The sequence below is a fragment of the Anser brachyrhynchus genome, assembly GCF_964034855.1.
Source record: "Anser brachyrhynchus genome assembly, chromosome: 1".
Taxonomy (NCBI): domain Eukaryota; kingdom Metazoa; phylum Chordata; class Aves; order Anseriformes; family Anatidae; genus Anser; species Anser brachyrhynchus.
This window is the reverse complement of record NC_137694.1, coordinates 97,838,130-97,855,181: the sequence shown is the minus strand read 5'-3', so window position 1 is coordinate 97,855,181 and position 17,052 is coordinate 97,838,130. Positions and strand designations below refer to the sequence as shown.

General features: G+C 37.8%; 1 protein-coding gene across 11 annotated transcripts in view; it reads left to right on the top strand.

Annotated features, from left to right (window-relative positions):
* LOC308188313 (uncharacterized protein) overlaps window positions 1–17,052 on the top strand; it is a 421,245-nt gene that overhangs the window by 61,231 nt on the left and 342,962 nt on the right. The window lies entirely within an intron of this gene.

Sequence of the window (17,052 nt, the reverse complement as noted above, 5' to 3'; positions counted from 1 at the left end):
CCCTATCACATTTGAACTGAGATTTCCCACAGGAGAAAAGCAGGGGTACGATAAGAAGACTCAAAACATTATTAGATCTCTTTAAGAGCACCAACATATCTGGGCTTAAATTATGCAGGTAAGTTACAACTGGTAAACTGCAATTATCTATTTTACTTAATATAAAAACATTGGCGTTAGGAGTCAGTGGGACTTTCAGTAGGGTTTAATATTGCTACGGATTTAATGATTTTTGTCTCACTATAACTTGATAGTTTTTATGATATATAAAGTGTTTTTTTTCAAATTACAGTAAGACAAATCCTGTAGCTCTTTTCTCAGGCAAGAGTCCCTCAATGGGAGTTTTGCCTGAGTGAGAACTGAATGAGGTCTAAATAATTAGCAATTAAAATATTCAGTTATTGTGCTACTGTATATAACAAAGCACTGGAGGTATTAAAAATTGCTAATCTCCTCCTTATTAAAATGTTAACTGCTAAGCATAATACAGCTTTGCATTTTCTATCATTCATTTTTGCAGTTCATTAGTAGAGGTGAAATGTTAGTGACAAATAGTCATTTGAACTTTTAAGGAATTGACTTTGTCAAGCGGAAGTGTTTGTGGAAGCCATGGATTTTAGTCAAACACTAAATAATGTACAGAGAAAAAAATTGATATAGCATTTGTGAGTATTTACATAGGAAGCCAGGTGGTAAGCTACTCATCAGGAGGTGGAACTAGACAGTTTGGATATTCAATTTGTATACATTTTGATCAGCAGCTTCTTGTAATGAACTCACGTAAAGAAAATACAGATTAAGGATTGTCCATAGGGTATACTGAACAAATAATCTTCAGTGAGAGGGTTAAGAGACTAGCATGTGAATGATTCAGTAGCAGGTTAAGAAGCAAAGTTGGTGGCAGTGTTCAATTGTGCACCCAGCTCAGTTAATTAGCATGTGAACTGTTTTGTTACTAAGGTAGTCAATATAAGGGCCAGAGTGTGCTCTACTCCTGTTTTACTGCACAAAAGAATAAAAAGAAGTGAGATGTATCTCCTGTCTCCTTTGGCACAAAGCAGCTGCAGGAGGATGTGCGGAGAAGGAGAAAGGTTTTTGATGAGTGAGAAGAGTGGTGAGCGAAGGTGATAACTGGTAGATGAAGAAGGTGCATGTAATGTTACTGGAAGAATGTGGTGACAGGTGAATTTCCCAAGGGAAGACAATTCCCTGAACACTGTTCTTCTCATAGCTTCTCCCTGGAGTAGATTTTGTTACCTCTTATGCCTAAAGATTTCTTATAATCTTTCTGAAGAGCCATTATAGGCCTGGGCATTTAATTGTTCCATGTAATACTGCTGGCAATTCAGGCCATGATTCTGCAAGGATTTACACATGTATTTCACTCACAGCATTATGAGTAATCCTGTTGAAGTAGATGAGATTAATTGCAGGACATAAAGTTAAGCATGTATATTAGTCATTGCAGTAAAAAAAGGTGTAGTTTATTGTATTTATTTACTTGTTTATGTTGAGTGTGGGAGACTTTTTAAAGATACATAAATACATGGGATTTTCTACCAGTTGTGTGGCTTATAAAGAGGGGTAGATGGTAACAAAATAAGCTTTTCTGCTTGTTCACCAAATCCACAATTTTGTCAGGTTCTCAGCTGTAAAGTGTGAAAAAGAATAGGCTGCTATCATTTTCCTTTTTACATGCACAGTTAAACCTCTGGCTAGAATGAGATGATCATATAATTTATTATAGATTAGTGAAGAGGACAGAAATCAAACAGGAAGACGTGTGCTTATGTGGACTCTTGTTTATAATTTCATCAGATTGGTACACACCTCAGACATTTTATTTAGTGATAAGATATGCAAATTGTTCTGGAGCCAGCAGTAATACTTTCACCTGAATGTCAAAACTGACAGGGATTTCTAAATCAAACCTCAACAACAACTTGTATTTTAAAGCAACTGTTCCTAAGATATAACCAACTGCGGGTGAGAAAGTGCAGAATTGTTTTCATACTTCATACTTCCTTCATGCTGTTGATTTCCCTCCATTCTCTTTTACCTCTGTAGAGGAAGAGAGTTGCAGGCTTACCTGTAAGTATTGGGTGTAACTATTGGCAACAGTGCAGAGGAGCTATACATTTATGTGGAAGTATGCACAAGGAACAGGAATGCAGATTGAAAGTGGGGAGACATACAAAACGAGATTTACCAGAGGTGATGTTTTCTGGTTTTCCAGATGTCTACATCATACCTTCCATATGCTCATTTCAGCTGATTTCAGTTGGTTTCTCTCTCTTTGGTTTTAGTTTCGTTTCATTTGTGCTTTTATTTAAGAATGTAATCGTAGAAGCCTGTGGACGCAATGGAAAGTTTGGATGTTAGCTCGATCCTTGGGATCAAAATTTCTCAAAGCTGTGGATGTTAGCTGCTGGGGTTTTGTTTTTGAGTGTACATACAGTCACGTGAGAAAGGGTGTCACTGAAAATAGAGCTTGTGATTTAAATGTTAGTTGTGTTTATTTTTGGAGTCCTTGTTCAAGTCAAAGTCCACTGCATGTGAAGTGATAATAGTTTAATCTTGTATATTTTCCTCAGACTTTGTTCTTCTTCTCCCTTCTGTGAATGTCTTCACATAACTACATCCAAAGTCTTCCGTCTGAAGTTTTCCAAGGGCTTTTTCTTAGAGCTTGTTTTCTTGTTGTTCTTAGCGTGTGTATTTATTAACCAGGAAGACATCTGGGCAATGAAAACATTTAACAAGGGACAACAACTTACGTATTCCTGTTACTGTACATGGGTATATGTGTGGATGTGCGTGAGACAAAGAGAGGTGATTACAGAGATTATGAAAGATTGCTGTTTGTTTTTGATTATGTGCCTAGTTGCTTATGTTGTTCTGACTCTCTGAGTTCTGTTATATCACTTGGTCATTGTGTCCTAATAAACCCTTATTTGTGGTAGATGAAAATGTCTGGCCAGTTGCATTGTCTGTACCAGCCTCTTACAGGTGAGATTTTGCTTTCCACATTCAAATAGGAGCAACAAGTTTGTTTTCCTACAAGATGAGAAGAAGGATTTATATCTGCATTCCTGATTAGAGAGATATGACCCATCTATACAATGTAAGTCCCACAATATATGCTCAGGGAATTGGGTCCCATAGGTTTCAGGGTTCCCAGAATTACTCTATGTGGAAAAGAACTTCCAAAATTCTCAAGGCTTGCTACTTATGCAGATTTAGGCCACTGCAGAACATTTTGTTTACAACAACTAGTTCTAGGACTTACGCTGATGTTGTGGATACTTAACTCCTGCCCACTCGAACAGAGGCACTTCAAAATAATTAAAGTAAATGAATAATCCACACACAGAGCAAAGCCTTTCAGAGGGAAAGAGAGTTTATTGAAAGAAAGAATTTGCTTTTTTTTTTTTTCTAAATAGTTTTTTTCAAGGTCTTCTTAAATAAACAGCAAATGCTTTTGTTGTAAAAAAAATAATAAAAAGCTTAAACTTTAATTTTCTTCTTTATCATGACTGATGAGGTTAAATCATTGAAAACTAGAAGAGATCAGGTTGAATTTGGTTTCCCAAAGCTGAAGTCCAGGCAGTAGTGTATTGCCTCACTGCTAAATGCTGACTGCGGTAACAGTGGGAGAAGTACAGTGGGCGTTGTGGTATGCTCACCTTTGATGCACTACTTGAAAAGTATTGGAAAGATTTGAAAGAATTTTGAAGGAATTTCTGGAGCTTTCTGGGGACTGCAGGGTAAAGCACCAACGGAGGGGGAACAGCTATGACGACTTTGATTTTTCCCTGATTGGCTAGAGGGAAACCCCTTGTTTAGTCTTTCAACTAAATGGATGCCCTTTAACCATCTGCTCCAATATTAATACCATGGCTGCTCCTAACAACATTGGTACTTGCCAGTTGCCATTAAAGTTGTTTACTTCATGCTGTATAGAAAATAATTGCCTATAGCTGATACCAATAACCTTATTAGTCTTACCATAAACTGCACATACATATTTGATAAATGGGAATATTTGTCATATCCTTTCAACATCAAGCTTAACAGAAAATCTTTGCTCCTGCAAGTTTCTTCCTTACATGCAGAGTCCAGGAGGCAAAATTCAGCTTCTTTCTTATGTTGACATTAGATTTGCTGTTTTTTTTCTGTGCTAAGTTTGATTCCAGGCATCCGGCAGCATTCCAGAGGGAGAGGCGACCAGCATCACAGTCTGCAATGCTGCTACTCTACCTTCCATGAATAATAGCCCACTGGGCTAGTTAATCATTACACTCACTTTTTCCTGTTCCTTCATAGCTGATTGCTGCCCAGGGGACATGGGTTACCACAGTCTGGCTGCCAACACAAAGTTCAGTGGTGTGTGTGTGTTTATGTTTACCTGCGTGTATACGCATTGTGGTTTTCAGCAGATATTGTAGTAAAACTAACAATGCAAGGTCAGTGTGTATACTTTCCTATATAAAAAGAAAAGATGGGAGAGAGAATGTTTTATTTTGGTAAAGACATTTACAGTTCCTCTAATCAACACACTAGCACAACAGGTTTCCTCATTTAGCACTTTAAAAGTGGAGCTGGAGGATGTTAAAATTTTCTTTCTTAGCGATTCATGTTGATTTGCCAGGGGCCATGATCTGACACATTCTCTCCGAAAAAGATATCGTCCCTGTCCGCTGGGAGTGAAAAAAAGTACGGGCAAAAAACAGAACATCAGTGAAGTCTTTTGAGATTCAGAAGAAGGTATTTAACCACCATGGTTCTTGCTCAGATATATGCAGTTGTATTGACTGCTGGGGTGGAAGCCAAGACAAAACTTTCCTTTAAGTCAGATTTTTTTCATCTTAAGTGTGGGTCATCTTGTAATACTTGGTGGATGTGGTACAGATGACACATTTTTGATGACACATGAGCATTTTTGGGACATAGAACAAAATTTGGTAATAAAGCCTTTCTTCTCTTTCACTGACTCAATTTACCTTCAGTGAAAAGAAAAAATAGTTAGTTTGCTGTCCAGATGTCAATATTCAGATGTCCAAACAGATTAAAATACTGATCTTTAGTATCTCTGGTGTTTGTTTTGAGAAAGGTAGTTTTCTTCAGTGGATAGCTCAGGGCAGTGTGTTGTTTTTTGCTTTTGTTGTTGTTTGTTTTTTCTTCTGGTCAGATTTTCTCCCCCGGTCAGATTTCTTTTATGTTGTCTTTTTTAAACCCAGTAGGCACTTGGCTACTACAGTTCATGCAATTAGAACTTGGGTTGGCAAGGGACTAATTGTTAAAGGGAGTGGTAAGTCTTCCATCTGGTAGAACAAAATTTTCTCCTCAAAACATTACTGTGTCCCATAAAGTTCCATAGATATATCTTCCACTGAGTAGTACTCTGAAATTCTTTTTAATTTCCTCCTCCCTCCCTCTTTTTCCCCCTTCATCTCTCCTTTCTTCCCAATTTCCCTCCTTTCTTTGTCTCCCTCCCTTTCCCTTTCCCTTTCTTTCTCTGTCTCAGCATCTCTCTCTCTCTCTCTCCCTACACCCTCTTTCTATAGGTGGACATCTATTTTTCTCTTAGAGCTAATTCAAATGTTTGCATGGTGACATTGTGGTGGTGCCGTTGAACACCCTACATGTGTCTCATCCAAGTTTGTAAACCTTCTAGTCAAGACCAACCTACGTTATGCAGTAGTATCAATAGCAGGACAGCATTGCTACTTAACTCAGTGCTATTAGAAATGAGGGTCATTTAAAAGACCAAACCCCTCTTTCTCCTGTACCAGCAAATAAAATATCAGACAATAAGATGAGAGACAGCAAGAAGTCAGCAGCAGTATGAGCTGGACCATTTGCATGGCAGCAGCAAGCATGTTTTAGCGCCAAGTAGATGATACAGACCATTCTGACTCTGAAAACCAGCTTTGAGCCCATTGTAGCCATTCCCTCTGGTTGTTTTGAATCAAACCTGTATCATTCTTATTGATATTAATAGGACTTTGGGGATTACGTGAGTCCCTTTGCCTTCAGAAGGCATATCTTAAGGAAGGCAGAGGGAATTTGCAAAAGTAGGCAGTCTCTTCTGAGAGACAAGCAGCTGAAAGCTTTTTTTTTTTTTTTCCTGGCAAGAAATCAATTTTGAAGAAAATAAAGGATCAAGAAATGTTGCTACTTAGTCACTCACAGAGTATTTTCATTACATACAGAATCTGCCTTTAATTTTTTAATAATCTGAATTGTCATTTGCAGAACTGTGATCAGAAACATTTTCCTTCCTCTATATGAAAGTATGTTTACAATGATGTTTATAGGCACATGTAGATGTTCTTTATGAGATGGGTTTGGCCCCAAGATCTCAATTCCCATGTGTAAGAGTTCTCTTGTAAGTTATGTTCTAACAGTTTGATTGGTAGGTGATTAAAACACGATGTTCAAGTCCCAAGTGCTTACCTGAGATATAAACATGATTTGAACATATGCTTTAAGCCTCCTTGATATTCTGGAGGCCGTCAAACTGTAGGTTTCTCAGGTAAGCTCCTCAAGCAAGACTGGAGACTCTCGTCTTTGTTTCAGAGGTCGTCAAGGGAGCATGACTCCTTCCTCTCTGTTGATACACTGTACTGCAGCAGACTCTTGAATTCATTTAGAGGTGACTGAACTTCCCCAGATCTTGGGAAAAAAAATGATTTTTCTGAAGCAAACTCTGGACATTTGAAAAACAGTTTTTTCTTTGGTTGTCTTGCAATTAGTTTTAAAAATCCTTATCCTCCCAAGGTTCTTCATTATAATTGGTGAATCTGAGCAGAGAGGTGTGTGGAGGCAACACTGTAATGGGAAAAGCCTAGTTATTATCCACATTGAGCCAAGTAAGCAAGCCCACCATTCTCCCAGGCTCTGCAGAGAAGTGTGTGGTGTTTTTTTTCTAGCCAGTGTCTGGGGAAGGGAGCTGCACAAATTTTCATAATAACGCACAGTTCCATCTTCCTCTCAGGGAGATCTACCTGCTATGGTTTGGAGATCTGCCTGTGGATTTTTGAGGAGACAGTTACACGTGTATGTACACTGAGCATCAGTGGCCTGCAGGTAATCCTGTTGCCTCTAATTCTAGGACTTTGCTTCATAAACAGGTTCAGTCACCCAAACGTTGTTTATGGCAGTAACTGCAAGGCAGCAGCAGGTGAGAAGTATCTTGAATATGCCCTTTCCTGGTATTGGCCACTTATATTAAGTAGTGTATACATTACTCACTTAGATTTTTTCATAACATATGCTTGAAATCAAGAGTTCTTTAAATTTTCAAGATCCTTAGAATCATTCCGTAGTTTTTTAACTCATTAAATTAAACTAGCTGCTGGATTTTATGTTCAAACAGTAAAGTGACCCTTCCTACTTCTGCTCCTTTCTTGGATAAAAATCCTCCTTAGTTCTCTGAAAAAATTATATGTGCATGTAAATAATTTTCATCTCATAATGGAGTCCATGTTTATTTGAATATGGATGTCTTAAATGGCAAAGAGAAGAATATACTGTCACTTTGAAAGCAGGTGTCTACTTTTTCATTAAGTAGCTCTTAGTTTTGCATCATAGTTAGACTTGTTTTTAAATGTTTAGATCACGTTTTTCTGGAACACAGTATTGAGAAGGAAAGACACTCGGTTACAAAATCTCACTTATTTTTTAGAATTCTTTTCCCTAACATCCAGTAATATGGATATAACATCCAGTAATATGGATGTTAGGGTTATAGTCTGGCCCGTTGTGGAAATAATACAAACCTTAAGAAAGAGACTTGAGCTTAGATATTAAAACTTGTACAATCAAAGCATGCTGATCCGGATTGAGCTTCTAGGATTAGAATTTAGCCTTTAGATAAAATCTTACTTTAGTAACTAATACTTTGACATTCAAATAATTGGGTGTTTTTTTAAAAACAAAAGCTGAAGGTTTTCCCCCTTTTTTAAACAATTTTCTAACCAAAGATTTTTTCTTCTTGAAGTCTTGCCAATGCCAAAAATAAGGAGGGAACATGTGGACTCATGCAGAGTGCTCACTAGGCCAAAAAAGAAAACAGAAATACAAACAAGCCCCCTAAGCTATGTCTAAGTAAACTTCACATTTCCCTGATATGAACAAAATGCAGAACTTGCTTCTTACTGCCGTGGAAATAGCATATGAACTAACCTCTCCTTTTACAGAACAATTTTTGTGTGTTCTAGTTCCGTTTCTCACTGGAAATCAAATTGCTTTGTTTTTAGGCATTTCTCCTGCACACGTAGTGCCTCATGCGTGTGCACGCACATACACATGCACACAAAAATAACAAAAAACAAATCCATGCATCCTAGGGAATCAAAGACTTAGTTACATTTTTCATGGGTTGTTATAAATATGTATAAAAATTTCCCATTGCATGAATTTCCCGAGGGGGTAATACATGAAGTCACAAAGGAAAATATTATGGCAAAAAGTAATGAAGTAAACTCAAATCTAGATTATCATTTTAGGAAGTTGCAGGCTGAAGCAACAGACTAAAAATGGAGCAGCTAGAGTCTAGGTGGGTTTGGATGTGACATTTTGTTTTTGTCTTTTTTTCTGGTATAAAGTTAAAAGATGACATTAGTGTAGTCTCCAGTTATCTCTAGAAACTTTTTAGCTCTGTAGGATAGCTGCAATATGAGTAAGACAAGAAGCCTTCATTGTTTTGTGTAACTTCCTTTAAGGTATGGATTGTTAACGTAGCATTAGATGAACCAAATGGGTGTAGTAACTCCTACAGGAAACATTTTGGGGGATGATCTCTTAAAATTGGGAACAAGTGCTTTGTTTTATTTATTTTAATTTAATTTAAATTTATGTATTTATTTTGATTTCATTTCTTTTTTTTTTTTTTTTTTTAAGAAGAGGGGCTTGGGGAATGTCTGATTTTTTTTTTCCCTGATATACTGCATACACTCAAATACCAGACAACAAAACTTCCTTCTTACACAAAGCTGCCATTGTTTTAAGACTGTTCTCCTACCACTGAATCTGAGTTGAAACAGGTGCCTCACTTGCTTGGCTCTCCTGGAGCAGTTTCATGCATTAAAGCACCACACATACCGTGCACAGTGGCACTATTAACAGTGCAGAATGAGGCTGGGAGAAAAACTCATATAGGAGCTACACACCTAGGTGCAGTTAGTAAACAGAGACAGTTACCCTCATTAAGCATAATTAAACCTAATATTGACTGTAAACTGTTACTTACCTTAAACTTCTCTGCAGACATTGTGGGAAAGGGATTAACTTAGCAGATAGGTACACTAATTACTACCTTCTTCACATTAAAGTTACCATCAGGAAGGCCTATATTCATAAATAAAACATAGTAGGGGATGAGAGACTGAGAAATATGTAAATTCATTTGCAGAAAAAAAGACCAAATTAAAAAAAGAAAGTTGAGTGATGCTACTGGAAGCAAAATGGCACTCTAGCTAATTACCATGAAAAGTATGATAAATCATGGACGTGTATCCTTGACTTCTGACTGATAGAGCCTGCAGAGTGCAATCTCTCACGCGTAGCTGCCTCTGACTGATTTAAACCCATACCACTATCGGGTTTGATGGGAAAGCACAAAAGTGTGTTATTTTATTTCCTTGGGTATTGTTGCTACCTCTTTCTCCTAGAAATGACTTGCAATTATTGTGAAAATACAGTCTGATTTCTTGTCTGCAGAAGAATTGTTGTTTGATGCAATTGACAAACAAAGGCTCCGAAGATGGTCTAGTTATGGTTTAATAGCTGCATTTTCAAATGCAATTGATCTGGTATATCGAGACAATTACAGAAATATAATAAAATGTCAAGGGAGGGGTTGCTTTTGCTTTGGTGTATTTATTCTCAGGGAAGAGATCTTGTGTCCCACAGACAAGATCAAAAGTCAGAGACAATCCTATTTATGAATTTCTGTTTGTTTTCTGTAGAATTTTAAGTGAGACACACCACTACTGTGTGCTTGAGCTTTTTGATCTCTTTCCACCCAAATTTCATAGTTTTCTGCACTTTACAATCCCTGCAAAGGACTGCACACACTTATTTAGGATTATTCAGACGAGAGAGCCTTCCAGGATGAGGCCTTACTATGTGTTATCATGTCACTGCTGTTACTGCCTAATCCTGTAAACACTTTACATAATAACGACATGATTGCTGTTTGTGGGGTATTTTCTGTTTTTCTGGTATATCTGTCCAGAGTACTTTTTGCTTGAGTCATATCAGAATAAAAGTCCGTTCTGCTGAGCTAATTCACAACAAAATAATGGGAGTACAGGCTTATCTGTAGCTTCTTGAACAGAGCATTGCCTAAGCCCCTCAAACAGGGGAAACTTGAGTATGCCAGCGTTTCATACCCAAGGTGGAAATTCACCGTCTCAGTGGCATTCTTATTAAGTGGGTATTTTAACACAAACTTATTATTGGCTTCTACTGAGCATTATCCTTTAGCTTTTTATGAACTTCCATCACTGGACACACCGGAGAAGAAATCTGACAGTTGTGATGCTCATAGTTTTGCTGAAAGGGGGAGTAAGACAAGTTAAGTTACCAGCTGAACATTTGCAGATAATATATAGTGCTATATATATAAAGCAACCATTTTTGGGTTGCTTTTTCTTTTTTCTTTTTTTTTGTTGTTGGTTTTTTTTTTTGTTTCATCTCTCTTTTCAGTTTCTCTTTTCTGCTTGAAAGATTTATTCCTTGTAATATTGATGTGGTATACAGGTAGGAATGTGCAGTTTCCAGATACTGGTATTATGCCTCAAGAAACAATGCTAAGTAATTAACAGTATTTTCCTGCTCTGGTAACCCTTATTCTTCCTCTACAACTCCTTATGTAGCCAGCTGCAGTGTGTATTGATATTATCTTCATATCCTTTTTGCAGTTTCACAGAGTTTTGACGGAATAGGTTTTGAAGAAACCAATATCACAATTGAGTCATAGAACTGCTCATTACTTTCAAGATCTCATGGCCAAATTCTGCAATGACGTGTGCAGATGTAAGTTGGTTATAACATATAGCAAATAAAAGAGATGGACTCTGAGCAATAGTGCCAAATTATTGCTACCTGTCAAAATCAAAGGCTAAACAAAGAGCTACTTACAAGCTCTAAATACAAGTTTAGAGGCTAGGTTGTTCCGGAGTAAAGAATATCTGCATCCCTTCTCTTCTTTAGCTCTACAAAACTGAGACGTGGAGCTTTCACCTGGGATTTGCTTTTGAGGCGACATTTTTTCTGTCTGCTTCTTTGGGGAGATTCAGATCAACTCTGTGATGGGTTGTTGCTTTTTTTTCCCTTGTTGCCTTCCACATCTTTTCAGAGGAGGGAAAGAGTGCTCAATGGAGAGAAAAAAAAACAAACAGACTCCAGACACGAAAGTTATGAGGCTGCACAGCCCGTATATTTCTTTTCATTATCAAGATGCCTGGCCAGATTTCTCCAGACTTACTAGCTAGCTCTCATGGGGAATCTTGGTCGCATTGCATCTGTAACAGTGGACAGTCTAAATGCTGGGCAAGGATTTCAGTATTTGGCCTGTTAGGAAGAGCCGCCTGCTTTTTATAATTAGAAATAAAAATTGGGTTCATTAGCTTCTTAGGGAAACATTCAAAACTAGTATTTTTGATAAATAATAAATATTAGGAAAGTTTCATTACATAAGGAATGGCAATATAAATGCCAACCATGCTTTTGGGAAGGAAAGAAATTACTCTACTTTTTATGTTAGCACCCTAAAACTAAATAGCATTAATTCCTCTCTTCTGCCCATCCAGCTGGTGTCCAATGGACACTTTATGTCTACTGGACACAATAATAATTGATCTCTTTGATCACTTGTCAAACTCATTCCCTCCAGTCCTTTTAAGAGCACACTTGATGATTCTAGCAAAACGATTATCTAAGTAATAATATGCTTGAATCCCAGTCATCTGCAAAGCATAGGCCAAATCCTTTGAATCCATGCTCAAGCAAAATTTCCACTGAAGTCAAAATTAGAAGCTTTATCACTTTGCAGGTTTTTTGTCAGACAGAAATTCCCTACTTACATTCTTCCCCTGTGGTAAGGATGACTAAACACATTTGTGGATTGTTATAAAATTTGGATACAGATAATGCATTTAAAAAGGAAGAAAAAACAGATTTTCATGAGCTTTTTCCTTTTTTTTCTTTCTTTTTTCTTTCTTTCTTTCATTTTTTCCTTTTTTTTCTTTTGTGAATGATGTGTCTCATTTAAGCAATAATATTTCTTAAATAATAGTTAAATGAAATATTTCAGGGTCTAAATTTCCATTTTCATCAATATCAGAACAGCTGGGTCCTAAGACCGATTTAAGACAAAATGACGGAGTGTGGACATATCTCTGCCAAGAATAATATACAGAGATTGGGGGCCAGACTTTTAAAGATGGATGGTACTCTCCATGTGAGTTTAAGACATATTCTTAATCAACTGGTTTAATTTTATTTGAATTAAGCAGAATGTGTCTGTTTAAAATTCTCTTACATTTTCTACTGGATATGTAATAGGTTTGAAACCTTTTTGTCGTGTGGATCATATCTGCCACACTAAGATATGCTCATCTCTGAGAGAAAGTCCATAATTTCTTTTCTTCATCCAGAGTTGTTCCCTGTGGAATGCTCTCTGGAATGATAGTAATAGAGCTCCCATCATTTTCCTTCATTTGTAATATCAGAAGCTAATAGCAAATGTGCTAGGCTGCTAAGACATTTTATCACAGAGGGATTTTTTAAAAAGAAGCTAAGCACACTTCACCAGTATCCTGGCATCTTCCTGGTATGTAAACAGACGGCTGGAGGGAAATTCAGCTGTCACATGACTCCTTACTTCTCAGTTGCAAATTTTGCTCCTCTGTGGGTCAATTCGGCAGTCTTCTGATAAAAATTCCTTGCTGAGCTGGGGCCTGAGAGAGAGAGAAGGGAGGCTGTTGCTGCTTTTTCCATTACTAGCAAGGGAAAAAATGGTTCCTTCTCATCAGCAAACTGTTTTAATGAGAGCTAGAGGGAGAGCGAAGCTATGAGTACAAGTGGGGGAGGAAGCTAAGAGAAAGCTGGAGACTACCATTTTGGTATGGATGAGGAGAGGAACTTAGCGAAATGCATCCAAATCAGAACAGGCTTTCCTTCTAATATAAATAAATTCAGTTAGTTGTCTTTTGGCATATTAAATACTAATATGTATTGAGCAGAGAGACTTGCAGTCAATCCTTTAAAAGCTTTAAGAAATCAATGTGTCCTTTGCTTCTCCTGTTTCCTACTTATTGCCTCGCATTTTCCTGTTTACTCTTAACCTTCCCCTACATGTTGTCTTCTCTAATGTTTCCTTCTCTCACTGTTTTTCTTCTTTCTTTGTTTCCTGGTAGTGCTTTTCTTTTATGGCTAAATCCCTGAATTTCTTGGTTCGTCCTTACACATGCAAAACTCCTGTTGAGGTCAGCCAAGGCAAGGGTATATCTTCCTACGTTTTGGCCTTTTCTTGTCAGCAGACTATTTGTATTCTGGGACATACACTTTAGCCAATATAAGGCTATTTAGTTTACATTTACTTCTAGATGAATTCACTTACTTCCAGTCCTTCTTTTGGAAGCTTGTTAGGCATGTGCATGCTGCTGTAACATGCCAATTCTAACAAGCAGGTGGAGAAAAAGTATTTTTAGTCTAATAGGTAACTACTTTTATTTTATCCTTTTAAAGACAAAGATGGGAATCTGCTTGTTTAATGTTCAGTAAGATCTCAGTGTTGAGTGTTCAGGGGGTATAAAGTGCTTAAAACAAAACAACTTAGGGGCTGAAGAGATAATTTTATGTGATAGGGAATACTGGAAGGGCAGGAAATGCAAATACAGGCAGGCCAAGATAGATTCGGTGCCACAAAATAGTTCCCCATTTACACCTCCCTCAAACACACAGTTACCTACTGAATAACCTGAATAACTCAATAACCTACTTGAGTTAATGAATATTTTGACGCATGTGAAAGGTTGATGCAAGTGATCTTTACTTTTACTGGATGTCTTATACCTTTTTGTGCTGGGCAGAAAGCAGGAAATGGCATTTCACTGGCGAAGAGTTTTGTTTGGGTGCTAGGATTTTCCTGTTAAGGTTATTTCCTTCTACAGTGAAATGCAGCACATGGGGTTTTCATACAAAGAGTATAAACTATGAGTGTCGGGCTGTTGTTATAGAGAGTCAAAACCAATGTGTGGTTGTCCATAATGAGTCCTGTACCCTGTTTCTCCCTTTGCTGAAACAAAAAATGACCATCTTCTCTATCAGAAGATCATAAAGCCGAGAATATTGGTGTCTGAGGCAAGGTTCTCAGTGTCGTGTCAGAAATCCAGTGCCCCTATTCCAACTGGCTATGGAAATATAGTTAGTTAGGTCTACAGAGCAGTGTGGCCTAGCAGGAGTAACAAACAAACAAACAAACAAAGATGTGCACAACAAAACCCAAGCACTAAACAAAAATGTAGATACGGAAAGACGTGAGATAATATTTTGAGTTCTCTTACTGCTGTCTCTCTGGACCTTGGAAAGAAGGCTGCCTTCCATCTTTTGATTTCTCTGCATACCATGGTGAGAATGATTCTGTGTAGCTGCCGCTGTAGAACTCTTACTAAGAGTTACAAATAAAAGTACAGGTATATTTGGTTGGGCATGATGATCCTGAAGGTCTTTTCCGACCTAAATGATTCCATGATTCTGTGACTTTGACTTGCAGGTATAACCTCAAGTATTTTTCAGTCTGCATCTCTGGCATGCTATTACTTTGTAGTAGAAAGCTTGCAGATGAAAGTGTGCTTACCCTCTTTCCCTTAGCATCCGCTGCTGGCAGTAGGACTGAGGATTCTCAGTTAAATGGACTTTTGTCTGCCCCAGTGTGTGTTCTGCGTGTTAGATCACTGCATTTTGGATGCAATAGCTTGTGGTGTTTTAAGGATATAGCACAACTACTGAACACCTTGGGATTAACAAATTTTAAGTATTTGAATCCGTTGGGAAAAATGAGAAATGGTGTCTCCTGTGTTAGGAATGACTACCAGTGACTTGTGGAATTGAAAAAAAATAGATCCTAGTAGCTAGATGGCCATCAAACTGAGCTTAGAATGCCAAGTGACCCTTGCAGTTTGCATGCTGATCAGTGACTCTAAGTGAGAAGTCCTTCCACCTCTGCCATGAGGTTATGAGACATGGTGGTGCAGTAATTAATGCCACTGTATCATTTTTTTTTTGACTGCTACAGAAATATAATATCAGATGCTCAGATGGAATCAGTTGGCTTAGCTCCACTGAAGGCAACAAAACGTGATGCCAACTTGTACCAGCTGAGGATCTGGCCCACAGTTAAAAGGAAGAAGGGACAGGCTGCCAATATGGCAGGGAACATATTGAGATTTATGGTAGTGACTTAATCGGCAAAAAGTTCTGCTTGGAGCAGTTTTCCCTCTACACATTCACATTAGTCACTTGAGCTGGAGACATTGGAAGCTCCAGCATTACCCGTATGGGCACATTCCCACTCTTTTACCCTCATCCACAGACTATCCTGTGAAACATCTGAGGGCATCCCACCTCATTCACCTTCTTCTTGTAGGCTTTGTCTTCTTTTTTTAAACATAGTTTTCATTTGAATGACCTTATTTTTTCCCTGGTGTTGCTTTCTTAATCATACCTGGAAGAGGGGGAAATTTCACTTGTTGCTGTTGTAATTCTTAGCTAGCTGTCTTATTTGTATTAAAATATTATATTAATCTTGATAAGAAAAATACAATCTAGTTTGCTGTCTTCGTATTCAAATATGTAGATTTTTTTTTTAACTTGGAGATAAGGTGACTATCTAACTTAATGCTTGTAAATTTTTATCTGCTAGAAATATGATAGAATAGAATCGGGCTTGTTCAGCCTGGAGAAGAGGAGGCTCAGGGGCGACCTTATCGCTCTCTACAGTTACCTTAAAGGAGGCTGTAAAGAGGTGGGGGTTGGTCTGTTCTCCTACGTGCCTGGTGACAGGACGAGGGGGAATGGGCGAAAGTTGCGACAGGGGAGGTTTAGGTTGGATGTTCGGAAGTACTTCTTTACCAAAAGGGTTATTAAGCATTGGAATGGGCTGCCCAGGGAGGTGGTGGAGTCACCATCCCTGGAGGTCTTTAAAAGACGTTTAGATGTAGAGCTTAGCGATATGGTTTAGTGGAGTACTTAGTGTTAGGTCGGAGGTTGGACTCGATGATCTTGAGGTCTCTTCCAACCTAGAAATCTGTGATACTGTGATACTGTGAATAATTGATAGAACTGATGGGCAGAAATTCTGTTCTCTGTGTTACAAAGTTAGTGAATGAAGCACTTATTAAAGATGATATGGCCGTAGAATCCCCCCAACTTTGTTCTCCTACACTAATACAATTATTTTAGCATTTGCTTTAGAATGAGTGTTGTCTCTAAACTGGTGAGAAATCAGTTCTGATCATTTTTGATCATTACTGATGTCCAGAAAAAATATTTTTGGGGGCCTGGCAGTTTCAACACTTGGTCCCATCTGTAAGGTTGATTATTTGAGAATCTTTGGGACCCATTCTTTTAATATGAATTTGAGGCAAAAGTTCTCTTCAGCTCTAAAGCAGTTATCGTAAAAAATGTAACTAACTGATCAATGACTTGGAATTTGACCTACAATGTGTATGTCCAGCTGCTTTTGTATTACACCCTAAGAGTACATATTTGAGCAGACAAACTTTCAGAAGTAGAATTATTTAAATATCTAAAGCCTACAAAGTACGTTGAGTTTTCAACATGTAATGAATTTGCTCTTCTGTGCTCTAAAAGTACAGAAAAAATAGTCATTAAAACATCTCCAGATGTAAAGCTCAGCTGCAGTTTTTAAGAAGTTTCAAAGGATGCTTTGAATGACAGTCAGTCTCTTACCAGGATATATTTTCTTGTACTTCAAAGTAAGAGTGAGTCTTCTGTGGCATCTGTGTCATGTAGGTACCG